We start from the raw sequence: 10,996 nt of genomic DNA, 5'->3' as shown, positions 1-10,996 counted from the left end.
TTATACAATACAAACATTTCCCTAAATTCTACAGAACTATTAAAATTCATAATATACCGATGATATTTAAAAAATATTGAAAATATAAATATAAATATCATGTACATTCGCATTTTGTGAAAAAATTAATATTGAATGGTGGAGATAGGAAAAGTCTCCATAAGCCTCTGCTACGTTGCAGTCCTCACATGTGTGGAAAATGCACCGCCATTTGAAGGCGAGCTACACAGATCACTGGCTTGCTAAGGTTACCATAACAAATTACGCTACTGAAGTAAACTATACATACTGGAACCTTGTAATGCAACATCCCAGTTTTGGCAACGTGGTTCAAGTTTTCAGCTTTAATTACACGGGACTGAATCAAATTAATAACCTTACAGGTGATTAGTATATTGATTTGGCTAACATGACTTTACACATCAAATAATTTGACCATCTGTATTGTTTTTTTCGATGCTATAATTGCCATTCAATGAATGCATGCGCAGATCATAGTACAGTGATGTTTTGGGGTATGAAGAATTACAATAATTGGCTTCTGCAGGCTGGACCAACGGCTACGGGGAGCGTACAATCTGACATTCTGTTGAAGAAAATCAAAGGTAATTTTTCATTAAAAAGTGGGTGGCCTTTCCTCGTCGCGTGTACTTCAATGACAACGAATGCGTGATGCCAGAACCGGATGTATACCCTCGGCTCCCTAGGACTACCCCATGGCAGAGAACTGGGTTTTCGTTTTTATTCATCATTTCCATTCTAGCCGGATTAGGGTTTCTGAGATTCTTGTATTACGCTTGTACATTCAAGAATAAGTACTATTGGGCTTGAATGAATAACAACATTCTTAAGAATGTTGACACCTCTCTCGCGGTCGATGTATGTGATTACCCTTCTATTCCAGTGAATAAAATCGTTTTCTTTTAGAGTTGTGGATATTAGAACAACTTAAATCTCTCACATTGAGGTGTGAAAAGTACTTTTTTATTTTCAGTGAAATTTTTTTATTTTTTTTTATTATAAAAAAGATAGTGCATACTCTCATTATGCATTCCATCTGCAACTGTTTATTACTTACTAGTTCTGGTTTTATTTATCTTATTTTTATTACAATTTTTTTGCATTTCTGTTCAAAAATTGTAATAACTTTCAACGGTTAAAAAAATAAAACCTATCTAGATAACACTAAGTTCATTATACAACAAAATCCCTTACAAAGAATCTCGTCTTGAAATCAAAATCCATATTCTGCCTCTTAAGAAAAATTGATGCTTCTAGTATTTATCAAATTTCTCTGTACAAATTTATTGAAGTAGAACTTACCTTCATAGTAATCCCTCTTTTGGATAAGAGATCCCCATCCAGTTTTGCTCTTACCAAAGTTCTAATTCACCTCATCTAATTGTTTAAAATCAGTGGACATAAATTTGTATAGTCTTTGACCCAATCGATGATTCCTTTAGCATCTCCAAATACCTTAATCTTATTGATTCTGAGCCACTTTGTTGCAATTAATATTGCCCATAAAACTACAATCTGCCTATAACTACCCCACACCCACATTGTCTCCTTTTACTCGCCCATCAAAGAACCCAACTGCAAATGTTTTCCACACATCTTTATATTTGTGTGAAAAGTACTTGATGTGAGCCATTTAAACATCATTTGAAATTAGTGTAGGTTCATTTTAATTTTAAGTAAGAGTTTATATTTTAGAAAATGATTGTGGGTGGGTGGGTGTAAGTTGATAATGGTTTCTCATCACTTGCAATGTTAATGTGATAATCAAGTGGAGCAGAGAAATGATGATGGTTTCTTGTAACTTATAGTATTAGTGCATATATAAAATGTAATGTAGTGTCAATGCATATATGAAATGTAGTGTAGTGTTTATATATATAAAAAAGAAGATTTGATAATTATGAGAGATGATTCAAAATATTTTTAAAAAACAATTGAATATAAAATAAAAGGATGAAAGGTAATAAAATGAATTTATTTTTTGTTTTTTGCTTTGCTTTGTTTTGTTTTGTTTTTAATATATTTTTTAATTATAGAAATAATATATAATTATGTGAAATTTAACTTTTCATGCAAAATATAATGAACATGTTTATATTAGAGTAGGCCTTGCATGCCTAAATCATGGAATTTTCTTACTTTTTCAAAATTTATGATTATTTTATATAATTTTTTAAATTATGAAGTGATTATATTGTTGAAATTACAAGCCATTTTATTGTTGGAGTATAGTCATACTGTACGAGAGATAAACCCTAAGAAATATCTCATTCTTCACTAGAAAATAATAGAGAAATGTGTTTAGTTGCTTCTTAAGGGACCAACCATGAGAAGCAATGTTCCAAATAAAATGACCTTTTCTTATGAAATATCACACCATCTTCAACTTTATATATAGTTATCTATAAAGAATCGTATCTACCCATGGGCCCCTTATAATGAAACAACCAACTCATTTGGGTCTTTCTAATAAAAATGATCCTTTTTACAATGAAATAGTTAACTAATTATTTAATGGACCTTAAAAGACATTGGCCTCATACATTAATGAAATATCTAAGGGGGTTAAGTAACATTTAACGATATCACATAATTTTATTATTTTTAGATTGTACATCTAAGTTTGTACTAGTGCAACACATAACTTAATTTTAAAATGTTAAGAAAATACAAATTTATAGTAGAAATAAATGAGGCGTGTATTTTAAGACAAAAATATATCTAAGACAAAAATATACTAAAAACAAACAATACTAGTTTTTTAAAATAGTATATAGTCTGAATTTGCATTGTCAATTTTATATGTCAACTCTATATGTGCTTATAATCATGGATGGTCGATTTATGTAACCTACATAAAAATAGCATAAAACTTAGAGACATTTAGAAAAATGGAGGTTTTAATGTATTTGCAAACCAAACCACTAGGTTTATCATTCCAAATCTAAACGGGAGGAAACCAAATCACCAAACAAGGAACAACATACCAAGATAAACCTAAACAACATGTTGATTCAACACAAAGGATCTTTCAAGGGTATCCTTGGTCTCCTGATGGGAATAACCAACATTATAGATTTTAGAACATTGAGTATGAGTCTTTAGAAGTTGGATCTTTTCAGGGGAATAAAGATAAGAGATAGGACCTAATGAAAGCTTATAGGCTTATAAGGCTAAGAACGAAATTCAAAAGGCTACAAATGACCTATTGAGGGCATCATTTTCTCTTACTAGTTATGTAGGTACCACTTACATTTTTTAGTACTATGTACGAATCTTATGGCCTTGGAGAAGGCCATGAGAGGAAACATGAATAGTAGGCCCTAAAGGAATATTCTAGCCATCTAGCAATAAGAAGGATTCCTCAAACAACCAATCATGGCCTCGTAAGAGTATGATTAGACTTTTAGTGTGGATATCAATGCCACTGTGTGGTTTTGAGTAAAAGGTACATGTCCAAGGGCCCTGAAAATGATCTACCTCCTCCCTTCTCCTCTCCCTTTTCCCCTTTTGGTCCAACCCCTCATGCCCACAACTCTTGGTCTCACCTATATCTTGGTGGAACACCTATCTCTCTCCCCTACCCATCCACCATTTGTCTCCTTTCACCTCCTCCCTCTTTTCCTCTTTTGCACCATGCCCTTATGCCCACTTCCCACTATCTCACCTATCTACCCCTCTTCTCACCCTTGCTCTTTTTCCACCCATGTCCATCTTCCTTTCCTCTTTGATCACCTCCTCCCTTACCAACTTCAAACCATCCAAACCCTCGACCCCTCATATCCACTCTCCCCTATCCCACCACATCTCCCCTTTCCCTCTATCAAACCATTACCTTCTCTCTTCCCCTTCAAATTCCCTTTTTCTTTCCTCACCCTCACCCCCCCTTTCACTCCTTCCACTTATCCTTCATGCCCACCACTCCCTCTCCCCTACCTATTTACCCTTCATCTTTTCTCATTGCCTCCTCCTTTTCCCCTCTCACCCAAACCTCTCATTCCCACCTCTCCTAATCTTAACTATCTCCCTCTCGTCTCCCCCTTCACTCTTTTCATCCCATGCCCATCCACATTCCCTCTATTATCACCTCCTCTTCCAACTCTCTAATGGATTTTCCATCCTTTCCTTCATGTCCACCACTCTACCTCCCTTATCATCAATCATTTACCTCTTCTCACCTCCATCCACCATATTTCCCCTTTCCCTCTCACTATATCTCAGCTCCTCTCCTCCCCCTCAATATTTCTACCCCCTCCCCCTTAGCTCCTCAGTCCTTATAACTATGGAAATATTACCTCAACCATGACTAACTTGCATAAATAAATTCTTTCAATTGGAATGAAGCCATAGATCAAATATTTGAAGAATGTTATGTGTACCATTGGGGATTCACTCAATGAATCTCTAACATATCATGTGTGTTCGTGTCATACTAAACAATACCCTTAATTTTATTACATATTGGAAAATACCTCTAGAAATCACATTGTTTAACCCCCTACCAATATGAACCAAATACACCTTCCCAATTTACAAAACCCCTACATCCACTAGATATTATAGCTATCTATTTTCTCATTAATATTTTAAGTATACACCTTTATATTTTTTCATTAACTTTGAGCTCCATTTTTTATATCTGTCAGTGTAAAAACCCTTTACCCCTTTTATATCCCCCAATATATTATGTCATTGTTTCATCAATATATATCCCCCAATATGAACCCACATGGTACAGTGTTGCTCCCCCAGTGAATCCCCAGTGATATGTACACCCCCAATACTTTTTCTTGCAGACCTCACCAAAAATTTTGTTTTCAAGTGTGATGCATTTTGTAATAGCATTAGGGTATTCCTCATGCAAGGGGTAACTTTTATCAACAAGCAATTTTGTGAGAAGCACTAAGGAAATGCACCTATACAAAAGAAATGATGGTTATCTTACATGTTGTACATATCTAGTATCCCTACCTACTAGGGAAGCATTTCCAAATTAAAACTAATCATTGTAGCTTGAAATACTTCCTAAAGAAAAGGATTTCATTCTTATGGAAATGAAAATGAGTTACTAAAATTTTGGGCTATGATTATGAGTTTTTTTATAAAATGGGAAAGGAGAATGTGGTAGAAGATATTGTTTCTTGAAAGTATGAAGAGAAATGATCACCCTTTTCACTTTCTTCATTACAATAGTAGAATGGTTGAATGAGGTCCAAAAGAAATGGTTCATATATTCCTAGATCACCCACCTAATCCAAAAGTTATAAATGGCACCATTGATCTACACTTGGCATAATGAAAATAAAGGACATATGTATTTGAGAAAACATTCCATCATTAAATAAATGATGTTATCTAGAATCCATGTATCTCCAATAGTATGTCATTTTAGCTTCCATGAAATGTACGAATAGATGAAACATTCATTTTTTTGGTAAGTCATGAAGAAGTAAACCCATGCTTCTGTGACAGAATGTAACATTTGCCAAAAAAAAAAAGGAAGAGTAGAAAAAATACAAGATAGTTACAATCTTTAACTATTCATCTAGCCACATGAACTTCATTGTGGGGTTACCTAAATCTACAATAAATCAATTATCATGGTTATGGTTGATTTCATTTTCAGATATGCTCATTTCTTTCTCTCCAACACCCCTTTAAAGCTTCCTTATGACTCATGTCTTCATGGATAATAAATTTTAACTCTATGGTGTGATACAATCTATTGTAATAGACCATAAACCCAATTTCACTTGCAATTTTTGGAAAGATTTATTTGGGTTCCAAGTCATTCAAATACATCTTAGCACTTCCTATCACTCCTAAACTAATAATTAGATGTAAGTTGTTAATAAGTATTTGGAAACATATTTTAGGTTCTTTAATTCTAAATGAAACTCTCGATGGGTTTAGTGGTTAAAACTAGTGGAATGGTGGTAGAATACAATTTCTCATGAGACCACTTGAATGACTTCCTTTCAACTTTTCTATGGCCAAATTCCTCCATCAATGGAGGGATATAAGTTTGACAATACCCTCACCTATTGAGCTAACATTCTCTACACTATCAAAGATAATCTAATAATGGGTTAGAGTTAGGTAAAACAATAAGATGATTGGCATCACTCCAAAGGCTAGTTTGAAGAATGAAATAGGGTATTCCTTCATCTGTAGCCTTATAATTCCTTCAAATAAAACCACCATTAGAAGCAATCTCCAAAGTCTATATCCCCTATAAGGTCCTTATGTGCATTGGGATCGTTGCTTTCAAATTAGAAATTTTTAGCCACTTTAAAATCCATATAATACTTAATGTTTCTTGTTGAAATAAATTGTTTGGAATTCAATAACATGTTTAGACAAGCCTTCCCGAATAGGAAAAAGAAGTTTCCACTTGGTTGAAGCTTAATACTATCCTTGAATAATAATAACATCATATATGTTAGTTTAGGTGAGGTAACTCCAAAACCATAATAAATTTCCATGAACCAAGAATGCATATTTATGAGAGTTTCATGACTATTGGTTTCAGCTTCCAAGGTTTTATGTATCTTCCTATTCCAACTTTCATGTTTCATATTTATATTTATAAATTGTTTATAATTTCACTCAATCCCTATGGATTAGGGGTCTAACATCCCCTCCACCCGCACATAATCCAAGGGAGTGTCAGTGAGCCCGAGAATCATTCTAAAATTTTCAAACTTTTCTCTTTCAAGTGCTTTGGTGAAGAAGTATGCAATTTTCTCATTTGTGGAATAATGTGTTAGATGAACAGTTTTGACTTCTACATGATACCTAATCAAATGAAATTTTTTGTTGGTATAATCATGGAATCTAGATTATTGAACAACTTGATTGCAAAAGTATTTCCAATTATAAGAGAGGTAGAATTCACCTTTTTCTCAAGTACGAGTCTTCAAGAATTTTCCTGACCCACACAATCTCATTTCTTGATTTTTTAGATGCACACATGCTTCCTTTATCATAGAGTTTGTTGGAATTGAATGTGTGTGTGAGATCTATGAGACAACTCTGAATCCAATACTCATAAGATAACCTTAAGTAGATACTCCATTTTCTTTATCTACATTAAAATATGAATAATAATATCCAATCAAATTGAAGCCCTTTGCAGGTGAATATGAGTCCATAGTATTGAGTTCCTTTCAAGAACTTTATAAGTGTTTTAACAATAGACCAATGCCATTGACGAGGCTTTTGTATAAATCTAGAAATAATTCCAACAATAAGAAATATTTGCTTAATACTCACGAGGTAGATAAGAATTCCCATAAATTGTCTATACTTGGTTGCATCCTCAAAATTCATTCCCTTTTTTTGATGTGTGCTTCAATTTATGTTCCATTAGAGTAAATAAAGGAGTGCACTCAAACATGCCAAACATGTTAAAAAAATACTCCAATGTAATTCTTTTGAGAGAGGAATATATACTTTGGATGTTGGTTCACTTCAATTCCCATGTAATAGTGAAGATGTCCCAAATCTATCATCTCAAATCCCTTCTTCAATTATTTCCTGCCATTTTCATTGCTCTTTATTATTAATAGATCATTTACATAACCCATAAGATATACAAGATTTTTTCCAACCTTTTTTACAAAGTCCCATCATGAATATTGAAGTGTTTGAATTTCAATTTTAGAAGATGCTCCATTAGATTTTCATACTAGGGTCGTGGTGTTTTCTTTAAGCGATATAAGGATTTGATAAGTTTACAAAGTTTATATTCTTTTCCACTTAACACAAAAAATTCTGGTTGAGCAATGAAGGCATTTTCTTTCAATTCTCTATTCAAGAGAGAAATGTTCACATCCATTTCATGAAATTTCCATCCATTCTGAATTGGAAAGGAAAGATAGTTTGGATTGTAACCCATTTTGTTGTGGGGGAAAAGACTCTTCATAAGAAACATCTTCTTCCTATGTAAATCCTTTTTCCACGAGTCTTCCTTTGTGCTTGTCTAATGATCCATCTTATTTTTACTTGTTCTTTTAGATCCACTTGTAGACAATTGGTTTGGTTCTAAATGGAGAGTCCACCAAGTTCCATGTTCCATTCTTTATCTAAACATCATACTCCGTCTCATTGTTTCTTTCCATTCATCATGAAAATAAGCTTATTTAAATTAAGTTGGTTCAAATTTAGTAGATAAATTAAATTCACAATTAAATGAAACATATATGTCATCTACATCATTGAATTAGAATTGTTAAGTGTGCACCCTGATTATCTTCCTGATTTAGAGGCCTTGTTTCAACCTCGTTTGGATCCCATCCCTTAACAGGGGTGTGTTGGGGGGGGGGGGGGGGGGATTTCCCCCCCGCTACTATTACAAGGGGATATGGGGGGGCGATAGCATGTGGGGGAGCCCCCCTGGTAGCAATTCAGGGAAAGCACCACCGAAAGAAATTTTTTGAGAAAATTACGTTGTAAAATATTATAATTTCTTAGTTAATATAGACTATTCATTAGGCTTAAGATTTAATGGTAGAAGTTATGTTAATTTAGGGTTTTTTCCCTTATAACGAAACCCTCTATTTATGTGAGGGAATTGTATTGCAACTGTGTATTATTTTGTGTGAGAAAAATATAGGATACTGTGTGAAAACGAAGAGGAAATTACCACTAATTTACTGTAGGTTGTATCCCTTCAATTGTTGGATATGAAATGGTGCAGGGATCATATTATAAATGTTGTATGCCTAATGTCATTGCACGCCTTATGCGACTTAATACATTATCGACTTGGTCAATGCGAACAAACTAAACACAAGATGTCGAGAAACTTTAAAAAAATAGTCACCCTTGGAATAGCGACATTAAGATGACTCAGCGAGTAATGTCATAGATTATTAAAAAAAAGTAAAATTATTAGAGTATAATCCCACCCAAGGTTTTTCTTTTCCCAAATCTTCGCAAAAAACTGTGGATCATGTAGATTTGTGAGACTCCCATCCTTTCAATAATAGTCCCCGAGAAAAGTATCACAGAAGATTTAAAAAGAAGTATGAAAATTGGTCAACCTCAAAGTTTAAATATTATACTAAGTCCCTTAAGTTAGATAGGAGGAGAATATGTTAAATTATGAAAACTAAATGAGACAAAGATAACCCTTGTACACAATTTGAGTATTCAAATCATCTTACAACTGATTAGATACTTCATCAATCCGAAGCATTTTCTTGTTGTCCAACAAAGAGGCATTTCTAAAATTTCTAGGAGACCAAATTCATCGTTTTTAGAGAAGCTTTAACATTCAACATTCACAATCCATGTTATCAGATTTTCAAATGAAGAAAATAATATTGTTGAAGTCATATAATGCAAAAAAATCATGCCAAACATTGAAGAAAAATAAAGCGATCTTTTAAAATCACGATAAGAGAGCCAAAATCCTATCACTTATACACCTTTTGCATGTATTAAAGAAATCAATGACCCAGAGTATTTTGTGCCAAAATCTACTGGTATTTGATGGCACATGGACAAATGAAGTTTAACAAGTAGGGAGTCGTCAAGATGTGGTTTCTCAAAACCATCCATTTCTAAATTTACGGTTAGAATTCATGTCGATAGCACCTTTCATCTTTCAAGAAATCACCAAGGGTGGTGTCGAGGGTGAATTAGGGTTCCAACAACGAATTATGTGTGAGACAACAAACGGACCACGACCGTCAGATCCCACAGTGCCCAACCCACCTCTTTCTTGGCTTCATGTAAAATTTGAAAAAGTTGGCCCTATGTCTGTCATTTATATTTAATTTTTATTAACATTTTATCGGCTTAATTAAGACCCAAAATGTATTGACGTTTATTCTATAGTTTGTAAAGAAGGCGGTGTATTATTTTGGAATGGAGGAAAACAAATATTATATATATTATAACATATATAATATTTAAATGTTTTTGTTTTATTTGTAAATCTTTTAAAAACGAAAATAGTTTTTATAGTTGTTTGAAGAAAAGGTTTTCGAAACTGATTGAGACAAACCAGGTTTGGAAAAAAAATATAAAAATCGGAAATGAACCGTCGGAGGGGTTCAAAGGTTGAGAGTCAAAAAAAGCATTAAGACAATGTAATAAGTGAATCTCTCTGAAATTGAAGAATGCAAGCTAGTTTAATTCCAGTTTTGAGGTAGTTGCACAATGTTTCGCTTACTATGTGTAATCATTTATTTGTGTTTTTCTTCCACTAGCATGTGTGTAATGAAGACATGATATATCTTAAGTTATGAAGGTGAATTTATATTAAATGGTACTCATATTTTTTATTTACTGAGTTTTAATGTGCTCTCCACTATGCTGGAAATTCCCCATGTCTTGGGTCTTTTCCATCATTCTTTCTACAAGTTCAACACTCAGATTCTTAATTGTCTAAGTTAGTAAACATTGTTCATCTTCATCTTTCTTCTACCCACCTTTAAATAAAGGTCCTGCAACCAGACTTGGAATTTCAAATTCTCTCTACTCGTCAAATGAAAATTTCATGACTTTTTTACATTTTACATGCCCTTCATTTTACCAATAAACCACCTTTCATACTAATAAACTAAACTAGTAGCATTGGATCTTCCCGCATTTAACTCTTCTATGTAATAATCAATAAATAATTCAATGTTTGTTCATAAAGCTTCAAAGTAGAATCATATAGTTTTCACATATATGCTAGTGAGCAGTCTACGACATCTGCATTGTGAGCATGGTCATCCAAGCCTCCAATGTGAATATAATACTAATCATCTTACATTGTATGATGTTGAAAATATAGTGAAATTATGGTAATTTACTAAAAGTAACAGCTACTAGCATTTATTCATGCTTAACACAACATTCTTTAAACCAAATTACCAAAGTTGTGCTTATAATTGCAAACTTTCAGACTTCACATAGATATATCCATCTCTAACAAAAACAAATCGCTGAAATATCAACAGGTGATCCCCAATCTGGA

Source organism: Pinus tabuliformis, chromosome 1_2 (genome assembly GCF_031772625.1).
Source record: "Pinus tabuliformis cultivar Carrire ecotype Pingquan chromosome 1_2, CPIR1, whole genome shotgun sequence".
NCBI classification, from domain to species: Eukaryota; Viridiplantae; Streptophyta; class Pinopsida; order Pinales; family Pinaceae; genus Pinus; species Pinus tabuliformis.
This window is presented reverse-complemented; position numbering follows the sequence as displayed.